The 27,983-nt window shown below is 38.1% G+C and overlaps 3 non-coding genes and 1 pseudogene across 3 annotated transcripts; all 4 read left to right on the top strand.

Annotated features, from left to right (window-relative positions):
- Positions 1-14: 14 nt before the first annotated feature.
- Positions 15-7,535, top strand: LOC122320839 (annotated as a pseudogene).
- Positions 7,536-16,444: 8,909 nt separating this feature from the next.
- On the top strand, positions 16,445-18,441 carry LOC122320825. Its single transcript, XR_006245865.1, has one exon. It is a non-coding gene; the product is annotated as a small subunit ribosomal RNA (ribosomal RNA).
- Positions 18,442-19,041: 600 nt separating this feature from the next.
- On the top strand, positions 19,042-19,220 carry LOC122320820. Its single transcript, XR_006245860.1, has one exon. It is a non-coding gene; the product is annotated as a 5.8S ribosomal RNA (ribosomal RNA).
- A 438-nt stretch (positions 19,221-19,658) lies between these two features.
- Positions 19,659-23,619, top strand: LOC122320836. Its single transcript, XR_006245876.1, has one exon. It is a non-coding gene; the product is annotated as a large subunit ribosomal RNA (ribosomal RNA).
- Positions 23,620-27,983: the final 4,364 nt, after the last annotated feature.

Genomic DNA, 27,983 nt, shown 5'->3' with positions numbered 1-27,983 from the left:
AAAAATGTTATATACAACCTCAACTCATATGGGACTACCCCCTGAATTTAAGCATATTAATTAGGGGAGGAAAAGAAACTAACTAGGATTTTCTTAGTAGCGGCGAGCGAAAAGAAATCAGTTCAGCACTAAGTCACTTTGTCTATATGGCAAATGTGAGATGCAGTGTATGGAGCGTCAATATTCTAGTATGAGAAATTAACGATTTAAGTCCTTCTTAAATGAGGCCATTTACCCATAGAGGGTGCCAGGCCCGTATAACGTTAATGATTACTAGATGATGTTTCCAAAGAGTCGTGTTGCTTGATAGTGCAGCACTAAGTGGGTGGTAAACTCCATCTAAAACTAAATATAACCATGAGACCGATAGTAAACAAGTACCGTGAGGGAAAGTTGAAAAGAACTCTGAATAGAGAGTTAAATAGTACGTGAAACTGCTTAGAGGTTAAGCCCGATGAACCTGAATATCCATTATGGAAAATTCATCATTAAAATTGTAATATTTAAACAATATTATGATAATAGTGTGCATTTTTTCCATATAAGGACATTGTAATCTATTAGCATACAAAATTTATCATAAAATATGGCTTATAGTTTATTTAAATTAAAATGCTTGCGTTTTAACACAAAATAAATGTCATTAATTTGATAAAGTGCTGATAGATTTATATGATTACAGTGCGTTAATTTTTCGGAATTATATAATGGCATAATTATCAATGATTTTTGTGTTTATTATATGCACTTGTATGATTAACAATGCGAAAGATTCAGGATACCTTCGGGACCCGTCTTGAAACACGGACCAAGGAGTCTAACATATGTGCAAGTTATTGGGATATAAACCTAATAGCGTAATTAACTTGACTAATAATGGGATTAGTTTTTTAACTATTTATAGTTAATTAACACAATCCCGGGGCGTTCTATATAGTTATGTATAATGATATTTATATTATTTATGCCTCTAACTGGAACGTACCTTGAGCATATATGCTGTGACCCGAAAGATGGTGAACTATACTTGATCAGGTTGAAGTCAGGGGAAACCCTGATGGAAGACCGAAACAGTTCTGACGTGCAAATCGATTGTCAGAATTGAGTATAGGGGCGAAAGACCAATCGAACCATCTAGTAGCTGGTTCCTTCCGAAGTTTCCCTCAGGATAGCTGGTGCATTTTAATATTATATAAAATAATCTTATCTGGTAAAGCGAATGATTAGAGGCCTTAGGGTCGAAACGATCTTAACCTATTCTCAAACTTTAAATGGGTAAGAACCTTAACTTTCTTGATATGAAGTTTAAGGTTATGATATAATGTGCCCAGTGGGCCACTTTTGGTAAGCAGAACTGGCGCTGTGGGATGAACCAAACGTAATGTTACGGTGCCCAAATTAACAACTCATGCAGATACCATGAAAGGCGTTGGTTGCTTAAAACAGCAGGACGGTGATCATGGAAGTCGAAATCCGCTAAGGAGTGTGTAACAACTCACCTGCCGAAGCAACTAGCCCTTAAAATGGATGGCGCTTAAGTTGTATACCTATACATTACCGCTAAAGTAGATGATTTATATTACTTGTAATATAAATTTTGAAACTTTAGTGAGTAGGAAGGTACAATGGTATGCGTAGAAGTGTTTGGCGTAAGCCTGCATGGAGCTGCCATTGGTACAGATCTTGGTGGTAGTAGCAAATAATCGAATGAGACCTTGGAGGACTGAAGTGGAGAAGGGTTTCGTGTGAACAGTGGTTGATCACGAGTTAGTCGGTCCTAAGTTCAAGGCGAAAGCCGAAAATTTTCAAGTAAAAAACTAATGACTAAATAAATATATATACAAGCCAAAAATAATATACTTGAATAATTTTGAACGAAAGGGAATACGGTTCCAATTCCGTAACCTGTTGAGTATCCGTTTGTTATTAAATATGGGCCTCGTGCTCATCCTGGCAACAGGAACGACCATAAAGAAGCCGTCGAGAGATATCGGAAGAGTTTTCTTTTCTGTTTTATAGCCGTACTACCATGGAAGTCTTTCGCAGAGAGATATGGTAGATGGGCTAGAAGAGCATGACATATACTGTTGTGTCGATATTTTCTCCTCGGACCTTGAAAATTTATGGTGGGGACACGCAAACTTCTCAACAGGCCGTACCAATATCCGCAGCTGGTCTCCAAGGTGAAGAGTCTCTAGTCGATAGAATAATGTAGGTAAGGGAAGTCGGCAAATTAGATCCGTAACTTCGGGATAAGGATTGGCTCTGAAGATTGAGATAGTCGGGCTTGATTGGGAAACAATAACATGGTTTATGTGCTCGTTCTGGGTAAATAGAGTGTCTATCATTTATGGTGGTTACTTGTTCCCCGGATAGTTTAGTTACGTAGCCAATTGTGGAACTTTCTTGCTAAAATTTTTAAGAATACTAATTGGCTCAAACCGATTAGTTCTTATTAATTATAACGATTATCAATTAACAATCAATTCAGAACTGGCACGGACTTGGGGAATCCGACTGTCTAATTAAAACAAAGCATTGTGATGGCCCTAGCGGGTGTTGACACAATGTGATTTCTGCCCAGTGCTCTGAATGTCAAAGTGAAGAAATTCAAGTAAGCGCGGGTCAACGGCGGGAGTAACTATGACTCTCTTAAGGAGAGATCTTAACCAGTGACCCTGGTGGCTCCAGGGTTTGATGGAATATGCAGAAGTGGTGTAATCCCGTATCTCGTCAGTCATAGGAAGTCAAACCAAGTCGTCTCGAAACCTCCTCGTGGTATCCTCCGGGTGCTAGACAGTTTACTGACTAGTAGCTAATTCGAGACGGCGAATGGTTCTTTGGGGTTACCAGCCCCTTAGAACTTTTTCCATGTTGGTGCAACTAATAGAAACGAGCCTCGGAGACCTAACACTTCTGTGGTACTTAACCTGGAAGCCCAACATGACCATAGTGCAGGAATCGACCCATTGGTTAGGGTCACCTGTACGATATGTGAAAGAATCTTTAGCTCTAAAAGAGGGCTTGGTGTTCACATGTCACGTATGCACAAAGACGAGTTTGATCAACTTCGTCGGCGTGTAGACGTAAACCTAAGATGGAGTGAGGAAGAGAAGTGGATGATGGCGAGAAAGGAGTTTGAGCTTGCAGCAAGTGGTATCTTACGGCATCCAAATAAGCAACTAGCGGACTTTTTTACACACCGCAGCGTCGAAGGAATAAAGAAAATTCGACAGAGGGGTGACTATAAGGCAAAAATGGAGCAGATAAGAGGGCAATCTGCTCCCACCCCAGAAGTTGCAGAATTAAGAACCACACAGCGCCGCCCTAGTTATAGCGAGCAAGAACACCGAGTATCGCCATCGGAAGCATCCCGAATTATTCCATCTGTACAGTCTGGCGAAATCATGCGGAAACTACGGGGCTACCGCCCCGTAGTATGTAATCCCCTGTGGAGAGCCGAGGTCCTTCAATCTATCATCGATAGGGCGGAGGATCTTGGACCGGAAACCACTCTCCAATGTTTGTCCAACTACCTCCTGGAAATTTTTCCGGCACAGAATGCACCCCACATTCTGACGAGGCCTCCCCGGAGGCCCCGAAATAGGAGGGAAAGTAGAAGGCAGCAGTACGCAATGGTGCAGCGTAACTGGGACAAACATAAGGGGAGATGCATAAAATCCTTGCTTGATGGAGCTGATGAGTCGGTAATGCCAAACAGAGAAATTATGGAACCCTACTGGAGAGAAGTGATGACCCAACCCAGCCCAAGCTCTTGCGAGAACACACGGTTCCACATGGAACACGCGCTTGAGAGGGTTTGGTCCCCTATTAATGAACGGGACTTAAGGGTAAACAAGGTGCCATTATCTTCATCTCCGGGGCCTGACGGGATATCTCCAAAAACTGCCAGGAGTATTCCAACGGGTATTATGCTTCGCATAATGAACCTTATTCTCTGGTGCGGCAATCTACCACAACCATCACGACTGGCCAGAACCATCTTCATCCCGAAGATGGCGACGGCAACTCGTCCGCAAGACTTTCGTCCCATTTCGGTCCCCTCGGTCTTGGTTAGGCAACTAAATGCTATTCTAGCAACCCGATTGACCTCATCAATCAATTGGGACCCGCGTCAGCGGGGGTTCCTGCCTACCGATGGGTGTGCCGATAATGCGACGATAGTCGACTTAATTCTGAGGGAAAGCCATAAACGTTGGAAATCATGCTACATCGCGACACTAGATGTTAGCAAGGCATTTGATTCTGTATCTCATGCCGCAATCAAAAACACCTTGATTGCATATGGCCTACCAAAGGATTTCGTCGACTACGTACAGAGATCGTACGAGGTCGGGGGCACCACACTCAATGGGGAGGGCTGGATATCAGATGTGATCAGACCTGCGCGAGGTGTTAAGCAAGGGGATCCTCTGTCTCCAGTTCTATTCAACTTGATCATGGATCGGTTGCTTAGATCCCTACCCAAAGAGATTGGTGCCAAAGTCGGAAATGCCATGATAAACGCGGCAGCATTCGCTGATGATCTGGTCCTTTTTGCGGAAACTCCGATGGGCCTTCAAAAATTGTTGGACAAAACAGTTGACTTTTTGTCTTCTGTGGGACTCGACCTAAATGCTAACAAGTGTTTCACTGTTAGCATAAAGGGACAGCCGAAACAAAAGTGTAGTGTTGTGACCCAACACAGCTTTCGAGTAGGTTCGCGAGAATGTCCTTCAATGAAGCGCACCGACGAGTGGAAGTATTTAGGTATCCGGTTCACAGCGGAGGGGAGGGCCCGGTACAATCCAGCGGAAGACTTCGGTCCGAAGCTGTTGAGATTGACACGGGCCCCCCTGAAGCCACAACAGAAGTTATTTGCCCTTAGGACTGTCCTTATCCCACAACTCTATCACAAGCTGACCCTTGGGAGTGTGACGATAGGCGTTCTAAGAAAATCTGACAAATTGGTACGATTCTATATCCGGAAATGGTTAGATCTTCCGGCGGATGTGCCAGTATCCTTCTTCCACGCCCCCCATAATTCTGGGGGACTCGGGATCCCATCATTAAGATGGATAGCTCCAATGCTTCGTTTAAAACGATTGAGCAGCATTAAGTGGCCCCACCTCGAACAATCCGAGGCGGCCAGCTGTTTCATGGACGACGAAATGCGGCGGGCCCGGGTTAGATTACTAGCGGGAGGTACGGAACTGCTTTCACGTTCGGACATAGAGTCGTACTGGGCAAATAGGTTGTACATGTCTGTTGATGGCAGCGGTCTCCGTGAAGCTGGTAAATTCCACCAGCAACATGGATGGGTAAGTCAACCCACGCGTTTACTAACAGGAAAGGAATATTTGAACGGAATCAAGTTGCGGATAAATGCCCTACCTTCAAAGTCTCGTACTACGAGGGGACGGCACGAATTGGATAGACTGTGTCGTGCAGGATGTGATGCTTCCGAAACAACAAACCACATCTTGCAGAAATGTTACCGTACGCATGGAAGGCGGGTAGCTAGACACAACAGCGTAGTAAATTCAATCAAGTTGGGACTTGAGAGAAAAGGCTGCGTTGTTCATGTCGAACCAAGTCTGCAATGCGAATCCGGCTTGAATAAACCTGACCTGGTGGCTATCCGACAAAATCACATTTATGTGATAGACGCTCAGGTTGTGACAGACGGACACTCGATCGACGATGCGCACAAACGCAAAGTCGAGAGATACGACAGACCGGACATACGTACTGAATTGCGGCGACAATACGGAGGGACATGTGACATCGAGTTCCACTCCGCAACACTAAACTGGAGGGGGATCTGGAGTAGTCAGTCCGTAAAACGATTGATTGCAAAGGACCTCCTAGCTACTGGTGATAGTAATATCATCAGTATCAGGGCAGTGAAAGGAGGCATTTATTGCTTTAGACATTTTATGTATTGGAGCGGTTACTCTGGCGGTGCGGGTTGATGAAAGCACTGTGGTTATGCAAAATTGCCTGCTACCTTGGCACAACATCCAAAAAAGGTATAAACATCGCAAGTTGTCATATGAGGAGGGTTTTAGTACGTAGGCGCTGTAGAACTTCGGTTCTGATAGAACAGTGAATCGTGCATGCTATGAACTCTAATAAGAGATTAGTAGTATCTTTCGAAGATTTCCCTTCCTTAGCGATCAAAAAAAAAAAAAAAAAAAAAAAAAAAAAAAAAAAATAGCCAAATGCCTCGTCATCTAATTAGTGACGCGCATGAATGGATTAACGAGATTCCTACTGTCCCTATCTACTATCTAGCGAAACCACAGCCAAGGGAACGGGCTTGGAATAATTAGCGGGGAAAGAAGACCCTTTTGAGCTTGACTCTAATCTGGCAGTGTAAGGAGACATAAGAGGTGTAGAATAAGTGGGAGATATTAGGCTTCGGTTTGATATCGCCAATGAAATACCACTACTCTTATTGTTTCCTTACTTACTTGATTAAATGGAACGTGTATCATTTCCTAGCCATTATACGGATATATTTATTATATCTTATGGTATTGGGTTTTGATGCAAGCTTCTTGATCAAAGTATCACGAGTTTGTTATATAATCGCAAACAAATTCTTTAATAAAACGATGCATTTATGTATTTTTGATTTGAAAATTTGGTATAACTCCAATTACTCAGGTATGATCCAATTCAAGGACATTGCCAGGTAGGGAGTTTGACTGGGGCGGTACATCTCTCAAATAATAACGGAGGTGTCCCAAGGCCAGCTCAGTGCGGACAGAAACCACACATAGAGCAAAAGGGCAAATGCTGACTTGATCTCGGTGTTCAGTACACACAGGGACAGCAAAAGCTCGGCCTATCGATCCTTTTGGTTTAAAGAGTTTTTAACAAGAGGTGTCAGAAAAGTTACCATAGGGATAACTGGCTTGTGGCGGCCAAGCGTTCATAGCGACGTCGCTTTTTGATCCTTCGATGTCGGCTCTTCCTATCATTGTGAAGCAAAATTCACCAAGCGTTGGATTGTTCACCCATGCAAGGGAACGTGAGCTGGGTTTAGACCGTCGTGAGACAGGTTAGTTTTACCCTACTAATGACAAAACGTTGTTGCGACAGCATTCCTGCGTAGTACGAGAGGAACCGCAGGTACGGACCAATGGCACAATACTTGTTCGAGCGAACAGTGGTATGACGCTACGTCCGTTGGATTATGCCTGAACGCCTCTAAGGTCGTATCCGTGCTGGACTGCAATGATAAATAAGGGGCAATTTGCATTGTATGGCTTCTAAACCATTTAAAGTTTATAATTCATTTTATAAACGACAATGGATGTGATGCCAATGTAATTTGTAACATAGTAAATTGGGAGGATCTTCGATCACCTGATGCCGCGCTAGTTACATATAAAAACATTATTTAATACAATGACAAAGCCTAGAATCAATTGTAAACGACTTTTGTAACAGGCAAGGTGTTGTAAGTGGTTGAGCAGCTGCCATACTGCGATCCACTGAAGCTTATCCTTTGCTTGATGATTCGATATTTAATAAAATAACGAAATGGAAAGAATATTATAATTATTAAATTTATTTTGATAATTATAATTTTGGATTTTTGGGGAATCCAAAGAAAAAGGTAGCCAAAAAGTACTCGTCATATTATTAGTGACGCATATAAGATCATGTCAAAGTAAAAGAAACAAAGTAATGTTTGAGATTAACTATGAATCCACTTTTACGGTAGCCAAATATTCCGTCATATTATTAGTGACGCATATAAGATCATGTCAAAGTAAAAGAAACAAAGTAATGTTTGAGATTAACTATGAATCCACTTTTACGGTAGCCAAATGTCCCGTCATATTATTAGTGACGCATATAAGATCATGTCAAAGTAAAAGAAACAAAGTAATGTTTGAGATTAACTATGAATCCACTTTTACCGTAGCCAAATATTCCGTCATATTATTAGTGACGCATATAAGATCATGTCAAAGTAAAAGAAACAAAGTAATGTTTGAGATTAACTATGAATCCACTTTTACGGTAGCCAAATGTTCCGTCATATTAGTGACGCATATAAGATCATGTCAAAGTAAAAGAAACAAAGTAATGTTTGAGATTAACTATGAATCCACTTTTACGGTAGCCAAATGTTCCGTCATATTATTAGTGACGCATATAAGATCATGTCAAAGTAAAAGAAACAAAGTAATGTTTGAGATTAACTATGAATCCACTTTTACGGTAGCCAAATGTTCCGTCATATTATTAGTGACGCATATAAGATCATGTCAAAGTAAAAGAAACAAAGTAATGTTTGAGATTAACTATGAATCCACTTTTACGGTAGCCAAATGTTCCGTCATATTATTAGTGACGCATATAAGATCATGTCAAAGTAAAAGAAACAAAGTAATGTTTGAGATTAACTATGAATCCACTTTTACGGTAGCCAAATGTCCCGTCATATTATTAGTGACGCATATAAGATCATGTCAAAGTAAAAGAAACAAAGTAATGTTTGAGATTAACTATGAATCCACTTTTACGGTAGCCAAATGTCCCGTCATATTATTAGTGACGCATATAAGATCATGTCAAAGTAAAAGAAACAAAGTAATGTTTGAGATTAACTATGAATCCACTTTTACCGTAGCCAAATATTCCGTCATATTATTAGTGACGCATATAAGATCATGTCAAAGTAAAAGAAACAAAGTAATGTTTGAGATTAACTATGAATCCACTTTTACGGTAGCCAAATGTCCCGTCATATTATTAGTGACGCATATAAGATCATGTCAAAGTAAAAGAAACAAAGTAATGTTTGAGATTAACTATGAATCCACTTTTACCGTAGCCAAATGTTCCGTCATATTATTAGTGACGCATATAAGATCATGTCAAAGTAAAAGAAACAAAGTAATGTTTGAGATTAACTATGAATCCACTTTTACGGTAGCCAAATGTTCCGTCATATTATTAGTGACGCATATAAGATCATGTCAAAGTAAAAGAAACAAAGTAATGTTTGAGATTAACTATGAATCCACTTTTACGGTAGCCAAATGTCCCGTCATATTATTAGTGACGCATATAAGATCATGTCAAAGTAAAAGAAACAAAGTAATGTTTGAGATTAACTATGAATCCACTTTTACCGTAGCCAAATATTCCGTCATATTATTAGTGACGCATATAAGATCATGTCAAAGTAAAAGAAACAAAGTAATGTTTGAGATTAACTATGAATCCACTTTTACGGTAGCCAAATGTCCCGTCATATTATTAGTGACGCATATAAGATCATGTCAAAGTAAAAGAAACAAAGTAATGTTTGAGATAACTATATATAAACCTCTTTACGGTAACCAAGAGTCTCGTCACATTAATAATAATAGTTAATGAATGTATAGCCATATAGATGATTGGTGACCGGTAATGAATAAAAAAAAAAACCTATATTTAATATATCTATAAATAATACATATTATTTGCGGAATCGTTCATATAATATTATACTATGATATAATATTATTAAAATAGGTAATTAATTTATTATTACGATATAGGTCACCCTGACTAACAAAAGATTTTTTAAAATACACAATTGAATGGCGGGAGTAACTGTAACTTTTAAAGTGTAGTTCAATGCCTTGTTAATCAATTAGTAATGTTCATCAATAAATTAATCAAATTCCTACTGTCCCGAAGAATTGCTACTGGGATAAAATTAAATTAAACCAACGCGGCTGGTGCTCACACTAAACACTTTTTTTCCATTAAAAATCATTATAGGTAGGCAAGGCAGTTTTGCCGATCAAAGTATTCTTCAAAATATATGAAATTATGATATCCGATATATATATATATATATATATGATATCAATAATATAAATAAATTTACCATATACATATGAAAATCAGTATGAATATCAATTATATGAAGAAATATATATCATATGTATATAAAAAAGTATGAAATATACCTATAAACCTACCTATAAGTGGTTGCCGACTCAAGTATTGTTTAAAACATATGATATGCATATGATTTTGTCAATAATATTAATAAATTAATCATATACATATGAAAATCAGCATAAATATCAATTATATTAAGAAATATATCATATGTATATAAAAAAGTATGAAATATACCTATAAACTCTTAAGTAAATTGAGAAAAAGCCACAGTGTGGGCTCATCTAGTACTGAAAACACCCGATATCTAGATAGGGTGTTCAAAAACTATTATAGGTAGGCAGTGGTTGCCGACCCAAGTATTGTTCAAAACATATGATATGCATATGATTTTGTCAATAATATTAATAAATTAACCATATACATATGAAAATCAGCATAAATATCAATTATATTAAGAAATATAACATATGTATATAAAAAAGTATGAAATATACCTATAAACTCTTAAGTAAATTGAGAAAAAGCCACAGTGTGGGCTCATCTAGTACTGAAAACACCCGATATCTAGATAGGGTGTTCAAAAACTATTATAGGTAGGCAGTGGTTGCCGACCCAAGTATTGTTCAAAACATATGATATGCATATGATTTTGTCAATAATATTAATAAATTAACCATATACATATGAAAATCAACATAAATATCAATTATATTAAGAAATATATCATATGTATATAAAAAAGTATGAAATATACCTATAAACTCTTAAGTAAATTAAGAGAAAGCCACAGTGTGGGCTCATCTAGTACAGAAAACACCCGATATCTAGATAGGGTGTTCAAAAACTATTATATTTATTATTATTTGTTCTGTCTTTATTTTGCGCATTTAAGATCTGTCCCAATTAGGACAATAATTAAATTGTTTCTCGGTTACATTCTTGGGGGAACATTTACATAGTTTTCTGGGTGGAAGCTTTACATTCGTGTTATTGGGTTTATTATTGGGTCAGGTTACAGCAGGAAGTTCATTCATTCGCCAGGTCCCTGGGGTGTGTTCGCCGGAGCCTTCTGCGCAGTCCACTCTCTGTTAGGTTGAACGCTAGGATGTTGGGATGTTGTGACAGCTTGTCGAAGTGTCTCCTGCTCGCCTTCTCTATTTCGTCCTTCACCCAGGGCACGCCAAGTGCATCGTGGATGGCCTCGGTAGTGTGGTATATGTGGGCGCCCGAGACCATTCTTAAGGCTTTATTTTGTAGCCTCTGTATGCTTCGTCGGTTGGAATATGATGCAGTACCCCACAGTTGGATACCGTAGGTCCAAATCGGCTTGATGATGGTGTAGTAGACCAGTAGCTTATGCCTGTTCTTCAGTTTTGATCTCCTACCCATCAACCACCGGTACTGATTGATTCTGTCCTCCGCTTGCTTTCTTTTCTTCTGGATGTGGGCGCGCCAAGTTAATCGCCTGTCCAGGGTCATACCAAGGTACTTCGGGTTTGGATCATCCGGGATGACAACTCCATTGAGGGTGACCGGCGGGCAGTTACCTTGTCGTAGTGTGAAGGTGGTCTGGGTGGATTTGTCCTCGTTGACGGTGATGTTCCACTTCCGTAGCCAGGGTTCAATAGCGTCCAACTGTTGTTGGATGATATCAGAGGCTCCGATCGTAGAGTTGGCGGTTGCTAGGAAAGCGGTGTCGTCAGCGTAGGTGGCTACGGTTAGGCCCTCGTTGCTGATGACTGGGAGGTCGGCTGTGTACAAGGTATAAAGTATTGGCCCGAGTACACTCCCCTGAGGCACTCCAGCATTGATGTTCTTTGTGGATGACTTCATTTCACCGCTTCTCACTTGGAAAGTCCTGCCCTCCAGGTATGAGCGCAGTACTGCGTAAAACGGGTGTGGCAAATTGTTATTGATTTTCAGCAGAAGTCCTGGATGCCAAACTCGGTCAAAAGCCTGCTTGATGTCTAGCAGCACGGCGCAGCAGTATTTTCTCTCCTCAAACGCGTTAAGGATTGTGCTGACTAGACGATGGCATTGCTCTGGTGTTGAGTGGGAGCGTCTGAAGCCAAACTGGTGATTAGGAATCAAACCAGCCTCGTCCAGCAACGGCAATACTCTACGCAAAAATATTCTTTCGAATATTTTGGAGAGTATTGCCAGAAGACTAATCGGACGGTAGGAGGCGAGATTGGCTTCAGGTTTTCCGGGCTTGGGAATCATTATAACTTCTGCTTTTTTCCACGAAGACGGAAAATGGCCTATTTGGAAGCATCCATTAATAATGTTCATTAGCAACTGAACGCAAGAAGGTGGAAGACGTTTAATGGCGATTGCCTCGATGCCGTCGTTTCCAGGCGACTTTTTGATTTTGAGCCCCTTTATTTCGGCTTGAACCTCTTCGACTGTGACTGGGTCGATTGGACTCGAGCTGTGGTCGAGTCGAGCTGTGGTTTCACTGAGCGTATTATCAGCTTCGCCTTGGGTGCAGCTCATCAAGGGGGTAAAAACTCCTTCTAGGTGTTCAGCAAAAGCCTCTGCTCTATCCGGGTCGTTGCGGCACCACGTCCCATCTGCCTTCCTAACTGCAGCGACTCGCTTGGCTGGCCGTTTGATGCATTTCGTCACACGCCACAAGCTGTGTTGTGGATCCCCTGGTTCGAGTTCGCTCAGGAATTCCTCGAAAGCACCTCGCTTCAGCTCCTGCAGTCTCGCCCTGAGCCGCTTTGCTGCTCCATTGAAGGCTCGTTTATCCCACTGGTTTCTGGAAATAAACCAAGCTCTTCTCAGTCTTCGTTTTTCTGCGACAAGTGCAGCAATTTCTGGCGACCACAGATGTAGGTTCGTGTGAGGTGGTCCTGAAGTGCGTGAGACTCTTGGCGTCGCGTATGCGGCGGCGTTGTGCATTTCTCGTGTCAGCTTGTCCACTGCAGCGTCGATTTGTTCGGAGGAGGTCAGATCAGTATCCGGGTCAATTTCGTCCATCATCCAGGCTGCGTACGCTTCGAAATTAGTGCTCTTGCTGAACATCTTTGGACGACTGTCCTTTTTCCGTACCGGAAGATTGATGAGCAGCTCGACAGCACTGTGGTCCGATAGCAGGTCTGCGTTGGGGTGGCAGGCGACTTTGGAGTGGTGTATCCCTTTGGAGAGCGCTATATCGAGGATATCAGGGTGTTTAGAAGGGTCCGTGGGCCAGTAGGTGGGTTCTCCTGTAGAGTGACAGTCAATGCCTCTACGTTGGATGCATCTATATAGTGCATTTCCCTTGGGGTTATTTAGTCGGCTTCCCCACCACTGGTGTTTGGCGTTAAGGTCTCCGGCCAGAACAAATTTTTCACCCATATCGCTCAACAGTAGGTCAAATTGACTCTCAGTTACCTTGTTTTTTGGGGGAGGTAGACAGAGGCAATCGTGAGATTCCCGATTGGGGTGGAGACGTTTACCTTGGCGCACTGGATCCAGTCCTCCTGCAAGGTAGCTAGCTCGCTGTATTTAATCCCTGCTTTTATTATGATAGCCGCTCCGCCGTGGGCTCTTCCGCTGGGGTGATCTGCATGGACGATGTCGTACCCACGTAGATGGAAATATGATCTGCTGGAAAAATGGGTTTCAGATATGAGGAGGATGTCTATGGAATTGGTGAGCACGAAATGTTCCACTTCAAGCCTGTGGTTTATTAGGCCGTTTGCATTCCAAAAGGCTAGGTGTAATCCTATTTGCTGCAGACTTGTGAGAGTATGGAGCTAAGCATCATGGTCATCTGCTTGAACATCTTGTCCATAACTTTTTCGAGAAGATTCTCCATCCTTTCCATTAGGACCGTCACTTGGTCCGCCTGTGGCATCTCGGGGACTGGTGGCTGTTGCGGTTGCGGTTGCGGTTGTGGTCCAAGGCCAGCCTTAGCTATATCAGCATAGCTTCTTCCTGCTGTGTTCACCGATGGGTACGTCTGGCGTGAGCCGTTTGTCAGCACGGGATGGGAAGTTTTGGGAGCCATATTTGCCTTGGCCTTCTTGTATGCAGGGCACCCTCTGTAAGATGACGGGTGGGCTCCACTGCAGTGGACGCATCTGGCCGCCTCTTCTCTCTTCTTTCGGCATTCAGATGTGGCGTGCTCCTCTCCGCATTTAACACACCTAGCTTGAAGTCTGCAGTATCGCTGGCTGTGTCCGTAGCCTTGGCATCTATAGCATTGAGGTATGTCGTCAAATTTATGGGGGGGTTCCACCGTCACAACAGATCTGCAGAGCCTCTTGATGTTGAAGGCTTCCTTGTTGTTGGATCCTGGCTCCAGATTGATGAAGAACAAGGGAAGTGGGTTCTTACTTCGGTGCCCAATGGCATTACGTCCGTCCCTGACAATATGTCCCATGCTTTTCAGCTCCTCCTTAATGTATTCAATGGGCGTGGAGTGGTGCAGGCCTTTGACGACAATTTTATATGCCCGTTCGTCTCTGGGTTGATAGGTGTAGTACCTTATGCCGGCGGAGTCCAGTTGTGCCTTTACTGCCGAGTAGCTGGCTTTGTCAGGCATCATAACCCTTATCTGGTTGTCCCTCGTGGCCTTGTAAGTGAAGTCCAAATCATTGCCAACGATCTTGGTGACTGTCTCAATAAGCGACTTGATGTTAGTCACGTCGGGTATGAAGATCGGCGGAGGCTTGATCGTCTTCGGCTGCTTCGTCTTCGGCTGCTTCGTCTTCGGTACTTTTCTGGGGGTATCGGTTAGGGTCTTCTCCTCCTTCATCTCGCTCTCACTGTCGCTCTCCGAGTCGCTGTCGTCGCCAGAGAGAAGAGCAAAAGAATTGCTCTTCAGCCTTTCGGGAACGTCACCCCTAGCTCGGGCCGCCGCGCTGGTGCTGGGTTGGTCATTTAGGGAGCGATTTTTAGGGTCCTTACGCCTGATCTCGCCAGGCTCCGTGGACGAGCTGGATTCGTCGCTAGAAGTGGCGTACTTCTTGGCGAAGGCCTTTTTTCTGGGAGGAGAGAGGGGATTGGGTGATCGGGGGGGACGGGGGGGACGGGACGGACGGGGAGGCGCTTGCCAGTCCATCTCCATAGAGGGAGTGGAAGCGGGAGCAGATAAGCTGCCCGGATGGCAGGCCACGCTACTTGGGCTCGGTGTGCGGTTTTCACCTTCTGCCTTATCTGCTTTGCTAACACGCACAATAAATTGCACGTGTGTTAGTGTTGTTTACGCGCGCGGCTTGATCACGCTATCGCGGCGACCAATCAGAGCGCGCTTCACGAGATAAGCTCGGGCTTATCGCAAAACTGTGTCGTTGTTGTTGTTTTGGATGTACGCTTTGCTGCGGTCCGTAGGCACGTCTTTACTCGTCGAGTGTCCGATCGCGACTGAAAAAAAAAAAAAAAAAACTATTATAGGTAGGCAGTGGTTGCCGACCCAAGTATTGTTCAAAACATATGATATGCATATGATTTTGTCAATAATATAAATAAATTTACCATATACATATGAAAATCAGCATAAATATAAATTATATGAAGAAGTAATTCATATGTATATAAAAAGTACTGAATTCAATATTCTCTTAAGTTATTATAGGAGAATAACTGTAGGGTGGGTGGCAAGCCCAATTGAAAATGCCCGATTTCAAGACATCGATGCAAAAAACTACTATAGGATGGTCAGTGGATGTCCATCTAGAATTGATATAAATCTATGTATATAATATGATTTAGTCAATGTTGACAATATATATTATAATATTATCCGTATAAATTTGTTTCTTTATTCTTTTTGAATACGAGACTTGGCTGAGCGGACTAATATTATTAAAACTCAAGATAATAACGTTGAAACGTGCGCCAAGGTTATATATGTATATATATAATAACAATTGGTTTCCAATTATTATCGTTAATTTTTGGTGGCAGGCTAATATAATGTATATTAAATTAGTACCTGCCTTAAAATCGGACGCACTATATCGTTTGCCGGTATAGTGAGTTCAAATAAAATAATAATATTTTTTAATAATATTATTATTAAATAAATACTTATTTTTCATATGCGCTCGGTTTTATATTATATATCATTCGAGAGTTATATGGAAAAATGTTAAATTTTAAATTTAACATCAAAATACAAATGATTTAATTCAATATTTATATTGATTAAACAAAAATTGCAAATGTGTGGATACATAAATAATTATGTATGTTGAAATAAAATGATATTTTAGAATAAAATATTGTACATATAATAAAATTATAGTAGCAAATATATATTAAATAAAAATTATGTTATAAAATTATACATACATACGTATATTTATATATATGATGTAATGAATAATTCTTATAACATCTAAAACTTGTTATATTAGTGGCGAAACAAGTATAAAACAAAACATAAAAGAAGGATTACGAATGCTATACAAGTTTTGGCCGTAATCAAATTCAAAAAATAGAATATTAAAATAATAGATCTATAATATTTATATTGCATTATTTCTATTCGAAAATATGAATGAAATATGTAAAGAAAAACATTATTCTGGTTGATCCTGCCAGTAGTTATATGCTTGTCTCAAAGATTAAGCCATGCATGTCTAAGTACACACGAATTAAAAGTGAAACCGCAAAAGGCTCATTATATCAGTTATGGTTCCTTAGATCGTTAACAGTTACTTGGATAACTGTGGTAATTCTAGAGCTAATACATGCAATTAAAACATGAACCTTTATGGGACATGTGCTTTTATTAGGCTAAAACCAAGCGATCGCAAGATCGTTATATTGGTTGAACTCTAGATAACATGCAGATCGTATGGTCATGTACCGACGACAGATCTTTCAAATGTCTGCCCTATCAACTTTTGATGGTAGTATCTAGGACTACCATGGTTGCAACGGGTAACGGGGAATCAGGGTTCGATTCCGGAGAGGGAGCCTGAGAAACGGCTACCACATCTAAGGAAGGCAGCAGGCGCGTAAATTACCCACTCCCAGCTCGGGGAGGTAGTGACGAAAAATAACAATACAGGACTCATATCCGAGGCCCTGTAATTGGAATGAGTACACTTTAAATCCTTTAACAAGGACCAATTGGAGGGCAAGTCTGGTGCCAGCAGCCGCGGTAATTCCAGCTCCAATAGCGTATATTAAAGTTGTTGCGGTTAAAACGTTCGTAGTTGAACTTGTGCTTCATACGGGTAGTACAACTTACATTTGTGGTTAGTACTATACCTTTATGTATGTAAGCGTATTACCGGTGGAGTTCTTATATGTGATTAAGTACTTGTATTTTTTCATATGTTCCTCCTATTTAAAAACCTGCATTAGTGCTCTTAAACGAGTGTTATTGTGGGCCGGTACAATTACTTTGAACAAATTAGAGTGCTTAAAGCAGGCTTCAAATGCCTGAATATTCTGTGCATGGGATAATGAAATAAGACCTCTGTTCTGCTTTCATTGGTTTTCAGATCAAGAGGTAATGATTAATAGAAGCAGTTTGGGGGCATTAGTATTACGACGCGAGAGGTGAAATTCTTGGACCGTCGTAAGACTAACTTAAGCGAAAGCATTTGCCAAAGATGTTTTCATTAATCAAGAACGAAAGTTAGAGGTTCGAAGGCGATCAGATACCGCCCTAGTTCTAACCATAAACGATGCCAGCTAGCAATTGGGTGTAGCTACTTTTATGGCTCTCTCAGTCGCTTCCCGGGAAACCAAAGCTTTTGGGCTCCGGGGGAAGTATGGTTGCAAAGCTGAAACTTAAAGGAATTGACGGAAGGGCACCACCAGGAGTGGAGCCTGCGGCTTAATTTGACTCAACACGGGAAAACTTACCAGGTCCGAACATAAGTGTGTAAGACAGATTGATAGCTCTTTCTCGAATCTATGGGTGGTGGTGCATGGCCGTTCTTAGTTCGTGGAGTGATTTGTCTGGTTAATTCCGATAACGAACGAGACTCAAATATATTAAATAGATATCTTCAGGATTATGGTGTTGAAGCTTATATAGCCTTCATTCATGGTGGGCAGTAAAATGTTTATTGTGTTTGAATGTGTTTATGTAAGTGGAGCCGTACCTGTTGGTTTGTCCCATTATAAGGACACTAGCTTCTTAAATGGACAAATTGCGTCTAGCAATAATGAGATTGAGCAATAACAGGTCTGTGATGCCCTTAGATGTCCTGGGCTGCACGCGCGCTACAATGAAAGTATCAACGTGTATTTCCTAGACCGAGAGGTCCGGGTAAACCGCTGAACCACTTTCATGCTTGGGATTGTGAACTGAAACTGTTCACATGAACTTGGAATTCCCAGTAAGTGTGAGTCATTAACTCGCATTGATTACGTCCCTGCCCTTTGTACACACCGCCCGTCGCTACTACCGATTGAATTATTTAGTGAGGTCTCCGGACGTGATCACTGTGACGCCTTGCGTGTTACGGTTGTTTCGCAAAAGTTGACCGAACTTGATTATTTAGAGGAAGTAAAAGTCGTAACAAGGTTTCCGTAGGTGAACCTGCGGAAGGATCATTATTGTATATAATATCTTTACCGTAAACAACAATAACTTGTTTTAATTATAAAATATATTTTTATAATATAACAAGATAAAATTGCCAAACAATTATATATTTATAAAAAAAAGAAGTTCAATGAAAATTTGGATTAAATTTTTTTATAAATAAAATCAAGCAAACAAGAATAATAATCAAGCAAATTAAATTGTATTATAATATATTCACAAATTTATGTTTATATATTATAATATGAAACTTGCGTGTATATGGACCATAATATACACGCGTTGCGAATATGTATTGTTCATCATAGTTATGGGCATACATTGGCTAATGCAACAACCTAAAATGTTGAATGTTGTACCTGGTTTACTTCAGGTTAATGTTTTATATAAAAAACGCAATATTATATCACATTAAAATTATATGAAATTGTAAATTATCCAAGTAATAAATGGTATAATATTGTTTATATAAAACTAAGACATTTCGCAGCATTTCGTTTTAGGTATAAAAAAAAGATTTATTGAAGGAATTGATATATGCCAGTAAAATGGTGTATTTTTAATTTCTTTCAATAAATTCATATTTGACAAATTGAAATAATAAATATAAAAACTCTAAGCGGTGGATCACTCGGCTCATGGGTCGATGAAGAACGCAGCAAACTGTGCGTCATCGTGTGAACTGCAGGACACATGAACATCGACATTTTGAACGCATATCGCAGTCCATGCTGTTATGGTACTTTAATTAATTTTTAGTGCTGCTTGGACTACATATGGTTGAGGGTTGTAAGACTATGCTAATTAAGTTGTTTAGAAATTTGGTAATCAAATTTCTAAGCATATGGTATATTATTGGATAAAAATTTTAATTAAATATAATTATTATTTTTATTCATAATATTAAAATATCTATGGAAAACATTATCTCACATTATAAATAATTTGATTGTGAAAAACGAAGAAAAATATTTTCATTTTCAATCATATAATACTGAGGAATGTCTAGCATAAAAAATGTTTGAAATATTTTTCATCTAGAATTGTCTCTTATTAATGATTTAGTAAAATTGAAATCTTTTGTAAATGTTATTGTTCTTCGTTAAATTCGTTTAAAACTCATAACTAAATTAAAACTAATTAACGAAAAAAATTTTTATACGAATTCATTAAATGTTTCTCCATTATATAAATGTAAAGAATATATTGAAAAAAAAAATGTTATATACAACCTCAACTCATATGGGACTACCCCCTGAATTTAAGCATATTAATTAGGGAGGAAAAGAAACTAACTAGGATTTTCTTAGTAGCGGCGAGCGAAAAGAAATCAGTTCAGCACTAAGTCACTTTGTCTATATGGCAAATGTGAGATGCAGTGTATGGAGCGTCAATATTCTAGTATGAGAAATTAACGATTTAAGTCCTTCTTAAATGAGGCCATTTACCCATAGAGGGTGCCAGGCCCGTATAACGTTAATGATTACTAGATGATGTTTCCAAAGAGTCGTGTTGCTTGATAGTGCAGCACTAAGTGGGTGGTAAACTCCATCTAAAACTAAATATAACCATGAGACCGATAGTAAACAAGTACCGTGAGGGAAAGTTGAAAAGAACTCTGAATAGAGAGTTAAATAGTACGTGAAACTGCTTAGAGGTTAAGCCCGATGAACCTGAATATCCATTATGGAAAATTCATCATTAAAATTGTAATATTTAAACAATATTATGATAATAGTGTGCATTTTTTCCATATAAGGACATTGTAATCTATTAGCATACAAAATTTATCATAAAATATGGCTTATAGTTTATTTAAATTAAAATGCTTGCGTTTTAACACAAAATAAATGTCATTAATTTGATAAAGTGCTGATAGATTTATATGATTACAGTGCGTTAATTTTTCGGAATTATATAATGGCATAATTATCAATGATTTTTGTGTTTATTATATGCACTTGTATGATTAACAATGCGAAAGATTCAGGATACCTTCGGGACCCGTCTTGAAACACGGACCAAGGAGTCTAACATATGTGCAAGTTATTGGGATATAAACCTAATAGCGTAATTAACTTGACTAATAATGGGATTAGTTTTTTAACTATTTATAGTTAATTAACACAATCCCGGGGCGTTCTATATAGTTATGTATAATGATATTTATATTATTTATGCCTCTAACTGGAACGTACCTTGAGCATATATGCTGTGACCCGAAAGATGGTGAACTATACTTGATCAGGTTGAAGTCAGGGGAAACCCTGATGGAAGACCGAAACAGTTCTGACGTGCAAATCGATTGTCAGAATTGAGTATAGGGGCGAAAGACCAATCGAACCATCTAGTAGCTGGTTCCTTCCGAAGTTTCCCTCAGGATAGCTGGTGCATTTTAATATTATATAAAATAATCTTATCTGGTAAAGCGAATGATTAGAGGCCTTAGGGTCGAAACGATCTTAACCTATTCTCAAACTTTAAATGGGTAAGAACCTTAACTTTCTTGATATGAAGTTTAAGGTTATGATATAATGTGCCCAGTGGGCCACTTTTGGTAAGCAGAACTGGCGCTGTGGGATGAACCAAACGTAATGTTACGGTGCCCAAATTAACAACTCATGCAGATACCATGAAAGGCGTTGGTTGCTTAAAACAGCAGGACGGTGATCATGGAAGTCGAAATCCGCTAAGGAGTGTGTAACAACTCACCTGCCGAAGCAACTAGCCCTTAAAATGGATGGCGCTTAAGTTGTATACCTATACATTACCGCTAAAGTAGATGATTTATATTACTTGTAATATAAATTTTGAAACTTTAGTGAGTAGGAAGGTACAATGGTATGCGTAGAAGTGTTTGGCGTAAGCCTGCATGGAGCTGCCATTGGTACAGATCTTGGTGGTAGTAGCAAATAATCGAATGAGACCTTGGAGGACTGAAGTGGAGAAGGGTTTCGTGTGAACAGTGGTTGATCACGAGTTAGTCGGTCCTAAGTTCAAGGCGAAAGCCGAAAATTTTCAAGTAAAAAACTAATGACTAAATAAATATATATACAAGCCAAAAATAATATACTTGAATAATTTTGAACGAAAGGGAATACGGTTCCAATTCCGTAACCTGTTGAGTATCCGTTTGTTATTAAATATGGGCCTCGTGCTCATCCTGGCAACAGGAACGACCATAAAGAAGCCGTCGAGAGATATCGGAAGAGTTTTCTTTTCTGTTTTATAGCCGTACTACCATGGAAGTCTTTCGCAGAGAGATATGGTAGATGGGCTAGAAGAGCATGACATATACTGTTGTGTCGATATTTTCTCCTCGGACCTTGAAAATTTATGGTGGGGACACGCAAACTTCTCAACAGGCCGTACCAATATCCGCAGCTGGTCTCCAAGGTGAAGAGTCTCTAGTCGATAGAATAATGTAGGTAAGGGAAGTCGGCAAATTAGATCCGTAACTTCGGGATAAGGATTGGCTCTGAAGATTGAGATAGTCGGGCTTGATTGGGAAACAATAACATGGTTTATGTGCTCGTTCTGGGTAAATAGAGTGTCTATCATTTATGGTGGTTACTTGTTCCCCGGATAGTTTAGTTACGTAGCCAATTGTGGAACTTTCTTGCTAAAATTTTTAAGAATACTAATTGGCTCAAACCGATTAGTTCTTATTAATTATAACGATTATCAATTAACAATCAATTCAGAACTGGCACGGACTTGGGGAATCCGACTGTCTAATTAAAACAAAGCATTGTGATGGCCCTAGCGGGTGTTGACACAATGTGATTTCTGCCCAGTGCTCTGAATGTCAAAGTGAAGAAATTCAAGTAAGCGCGGGTCAACGGCGGGAGTAACTATGACTCTCTTAAGGTAGCCAAATGCCTCGTCATCTAATTAGTGACGCGCATGAATGGATTAACGAGATTCCTACTGTCCCTATCTACTATCTAGCGAAACCACAGCCAAGGGAACGGGCTTGGAATAATTAGCGGGGAAAGAAGACCCTTTTGAGCTTGACTCTAATCTGGCAGTGTAAGGAGACATAAGAGGTGTAGAATAAGTGGGAGATATTAGGCTTCGGTTTGATATCGCCAATGAAATACCACTACTCTTATTGTTTCCTTACTTACTTGATTAAATGGAACGTGTATCATTTCCTAGCCATTATACGGATATATTTATTATATCTTATGGTATTGGGTTTTGATGCAAGCTTCTTGATCAAAGTATCACGAGTTTGTTATATAATCGCAAACAAATTCTTTAATAAAACGATGCATTTATGTATTTTTGATTTGAAAATTTGGTATAACTCCAATTACTCAGGTATGATCCAATTCAAGGACATTGCCAGGTAGGGAGTTTGACTGGGGCGGTACATCTCTCAAATAATAACGGAGGTGTCCCAAGGCCAGCTCAGTGCGGACAGAAACCACACATAGAGCAAAAGGGCAAATGCTGACTTGATCTCGGTGTTCAGTACACACAGGGACAGCAAAAGCTCGGCCTATCGATCCTTTTGGTTTAAAGAGTTTTTAACAAGAGGTGTCAGAAAAGTTACCATAGGGATAACTGGCTTGTGGCGGCCAAGCGTTCATAGCGACGTCGCTTTTTGATCCTTCGATGTCGGCTCTTCCTATCATTGTGAAGCAAAATTCACCAAGCGTTGGATTGTTCACCCATGCAAGGGAACGTGAGCTGGGTTTAGACCGTCGTGAGACAGGTTAGTTTTACCCTACTAATGACAAAACGTTGTTGCGACAGCATTCCTGCGTAGTACGAGAGGAACCGCAGGTACGGACCAATGGCACAATACTTGTTCGAGCGAACAGTGGTATGACGCTACGTCCGTTGGATTATGCCTGAACGCCTCTAAGGTCGTATCCGTGCTGGACTGCAATGATAAATAAGGGGCAATTTGCATTGTATGGCTTCTAAACCATTTAAAGTTTATAATTCATTTTATAAACGACAATGGATGTGATGCCAATGTAATTTGTAACATAGTAAATTGGGAGGATCTTCGATCACCTGATGCCGCGCTAGTTACATATAAAAACATTATTTAATACAATGACAAAGCCTAGAATCAATTGTAAACGACTTTTGTAACAGGCAAGGTGTTGTAAGTGGTTGAGCAGCTGCCATACTGCGATCCACTGAAGCTTATCCTTTGCTTGATGATTCGATATTTAATAAAATAACGAAATGGAAAGAATATTATAATTATTAAATTTATTTTGATAATTATAATTTTGGATTTTTGGGGAATCCAAAGAAAAAGGTAGCCAAAAAGTACTCGTCATATTATTAGTGACGCATATAAGATCATGTCAAAGTAAAAGAAACAAAGTAATGTTTGAGATTAACTATGAATCCACTTTTACGGTAGCCAAATATTCCGTCATATTATTAGTGACGCATATAAGATCATGTCAAAGTAAAAGAAACAAAGTAATGTTTGAGATTAACTATGAATCCACTTTTACGGTAGCCAAATGTCCCGTCATATTATTAGTGACGCATATAAGATCATGTCAAAGTAAAAGAAACAAAGTAATGTTTGAGATTAACTATGAATCCACTTTTACCGTAGCCAAATATTCCGTCATATTATTAGTGACGCATATAAGATCATGTCAAAGTAAAAGAAACAAAGTAATGTTTGAGATTAACTATGAATCCACTTTTACGGTAGCCAAATGTTCCGTCATATTAGTGACGCATATAAGATCATGTCAAAGTAAAAGAAACAAAGTAATGTTTGAGATTAACTATGAATCCACTTTTACGGTAGCCAAATGTTCCGTCATATTATTAGTGACGCATATAAGATCATGTCAAAGTAAAAGAAACAAAGTAATGTTTGAGATTAACTATGAATCCACTTTTACGGTAGCCAAATGTTCCGTCATATTATTAGTGACGCATATAAGATCATGTCAAAGTAAAAGAAACAAAGTAATGTTTGAGATTAACTATGAATCCACTTTTACGGTAGCCAAATGTTCCGTCATATTATTAGTGACGCATATAAGATCATGTCAAAGTAAAAGAAACAAAGTAATGTTTGAGATTAACTATGAATCCACTTTTACGGTAGCCAAATGTCCCGTCATATTATTAGTGACGCATATAAGATCATGTCAAAGTAAAAGAAACAAAGTAATGTTTGAGATTAACTATGAATCCACTTTTACGGTAGCCAAATGTCCCGTCATATTATTAGTGACGCATATAAGATCATGTCAAAGTAAAAGAAACAAAGTAATGTTTGAGATTAACTATGAATCCACTTTTACCGTAGCCAAATATTCCGTCATATTATTAGTGACGCATATAAGATCATGTCAAAGTAAAAGAAACAAAGTAATGTTTGAGATTAACTATGAATCCACTTTTACGGTAGCCAAATGTCCCGTCATATTATTAGTGACGCATATAAGATCATGTCAAAGTAAAAGAAACAAAGTAATGTTTGAGATTAACTATGAATCCACTTTTACCGTAGCCAAATGTTCCGTCATATTATTAGTGACGCATATAAGATCATGTCAAAGTAAAAGAAACAAAGTAATGTTTGAGATTAACTATGAATCCACTTTTACGGTAGCCAAATGTTCCGTCATATTATTAGTGACGCATATAAGATCATGTCAAAGTAAAAGAAACAAAGTAATGTTTGAGATTAACTATGAATCCACTTTTACGGTAGCCAAATGTCCCGTCATATTATTAGTGACGCATATAAGATCATGTCAAAGTAAAAGAAACAAAGTAATGTTTGAGATTAACTATGAATCCACTTTTACCGTAGCCAAATATTCCGTCATATTATTAGTGACGCATATAAGATCATGTCAAAGTAAAAGAAACAAAGTAATGTTTGAGATTAACTATGAATCCACTTTTACGGTAGCCAAATGTCCCGTCATATTATTAGTGACGCATATAAGATCATGTCAAAGTAAAAGAAACAAAGTAATGTTTGAGATAACTATATATAAACCTCTTTACGGTAACCAAGAGTCTCGTCACATTAATAATAATAGTTAATGAATGTATAGCCATATAGATGATTGGTGACCGGTAATGAATAAAAAAAAAAAACCTATATTTAATATATCTATAAATAATACATATTATTTGCGGAATCGTTCATATAATATTATACTATGATATAATATTATTAAAATAGGTAATTAATTTATTATTACGATATAAGTCACCCTGACTAACAAAAGATTTTTTAAAATACACAATTGAATGGCGGGAGTAACTGTAACTTTTAAAGTGTAGTTCAATGCCTTGTTAATCAATTAGTAATGTTCATCAATAAATTAATCAAATTCCTACTGTCCCGAAGAATTGCTACTGGGATAAAATTAAATTAAACCAACGCGGCTGGTGCTCACACTAAACACTTTTTTTCCATTAAAAATCATTATAGGTAGGCAAGGCAGTTTTGCCGATCAAAGTATTCTTCAAAATATATGAAATTATGATATCCGATATATATATATATATATATATGATATCAATAATATAAATAAATTTACCATATACATATGAAAATCAGTATGAATATCAATTATATGAAGAAATATATATCATATGTATATAAAAAAGTATGAAATATACCTATAAACCTACCTATAAGTGGTTGCCGACTCAAGTATTGTTTAAAACATATGATATGCATATGATTTTGTCAATAATATTAATAAATTAATCATATACATATGAAAATCAGCATAAATATCAATTATATTAAGAAATATATCATATGTATATAAAAAAGTATGAAATATACCTATAAACTCTTAAGTAAATTAAGAGAAAGCCACAGTGTGGGCTCATCTAGTACTGAAAACACCCGATATCTAGATAGGGTGTTCAAAAACTATTATAGGTAGGCAGTGGTTGCCGACCCAAGTATTGTTCAAAACATATGATATGCATATGATTTTGTCAATAATATTAATAAATTAACCATATACATATGAAAATCAGCATAAATATCAATTATATTAAGAAATATAACATATGTATATAAAAAAGTATGAAATATACCTATAAACTCTTAAGTAAATTGAGAAAAAGCCACAGTGTGGGCTCATCTAGTACTGAAAACACCCGATATCTAGATAGGGTGTTCAAAAACTATTATAGGTAGGCAGTGGTTGCCGACCCAAGTATTGTTCAAAACATATGATATGCATATGATTTTGTCAATAATATTAATAAATTAACCATATACATATGAAAATCAACATAAATATCAATTATATTAAGAAATATATCATATGTATATAAAAAAGTATGAAATATACCTATAAACTCTTAAGTAAATTAAGAGAAAGCCACAGTGTGGGCTCATCTAGTACAGAAAACACCCGATATCTAGATAGGGTGTTCAAAAACTATTATAGGTAGGCAGTGGTTGCCGACCCAAGTATTGTTCAAAACATATGATATGCATATGATTTTGTCAATAATATAAATAAATTTACCATATACATATGAAAATCAGCATAAATATCAATTATATTAAGAAATATATCATATGTATATAAAAAAGTATGAAATATACCTATAAACTCTTAAGTAAATTAAGAGAAAGCCACAGTGTGGGCTCATCTAGTACAGAAAACACCCGATATCTAGATAGGGTGTTCAAAAACTATTATAGGTAGGCAGTGGTTGCCGACCCAAGTATTGTTCAAAACATATGATATGCATATGATTTTGTCAATAATATAAATAAATTTACCATATACATATGAAAATCAGCATAAATATAAATTATATGAAGAAGTAATTCATATGTATATAAAAAGTACTGAATTCAATATTCTCTTAAGTTATTATAGGAGAATAACTGTAGGGTGGGTGGCAAGCCCAATTGAAAATGCCCGATTTCAAGACATCGATGCAAAAAACTACTATAGGATGGTCAGTGGATGTCCATCTAGAATTGATATAAATCTATGTATATAATATGATTTAGTCAATGTTGACAATATATATTATAATATTATCCGTATAAATTTGTTTCTTTATTCTTTTTGAATACGAGACTTGGCTGAGCGGACTAATATTATTAAAACTCAAGATAATAACGTTGAAACGTGCGCCAAGGTTATATATGTATATATATAATAACAATTGGTTTCCAATTATTATCGTTAATTTTTGGTGGCAGGCTAATATAATGTATATTAAATTAGTACCTGCCTTAAAATCGGACGCACTATATCGTTTGCCGGTATAGTGAGTTCAAATAAAATAATAATATTTTTTAATAATATTATTATTAAATAAATACTTATTTTTCATATGCGCTCGGTTTTATATTATATATCATTCGAGAGTTATATGGAAAAATGTTAAATTTTAAATTTAACATCAAAATACAAATGATTTAATTCAATATTTATATTGATTAAACAAAAATTGCAAATGTGTGGATACATAAATAATTATGTATGTTGAAATAAAATGATATTTTAGAATAAAATATTGTACATATAATAAAATTATAGTAGCAAAT

This window comes from Drosophila ficusphila, unplaced genomic scaffold (genome assembly GCF_018152265.1).
Source record: "Drosophila ficusphila isolate 14025-0441.05 unplaced genomic scaffold, ASM1815226v1 contig_842, whole genome shotgun sequence".
In the NCBI taxonomy this organism is placed as follows: domain Eukaryota; kingdom Metazoa; phylum Arthropoda; class Insecta; order Diptera; family Drosophilidae; genus Drosophila; species Drosophila ficusphila.
The sequence above is the reverse complement of the archived record's forward strand: the minus strand, read 5'-3'. Positions and strand labels throughout refer to the sequence as shown.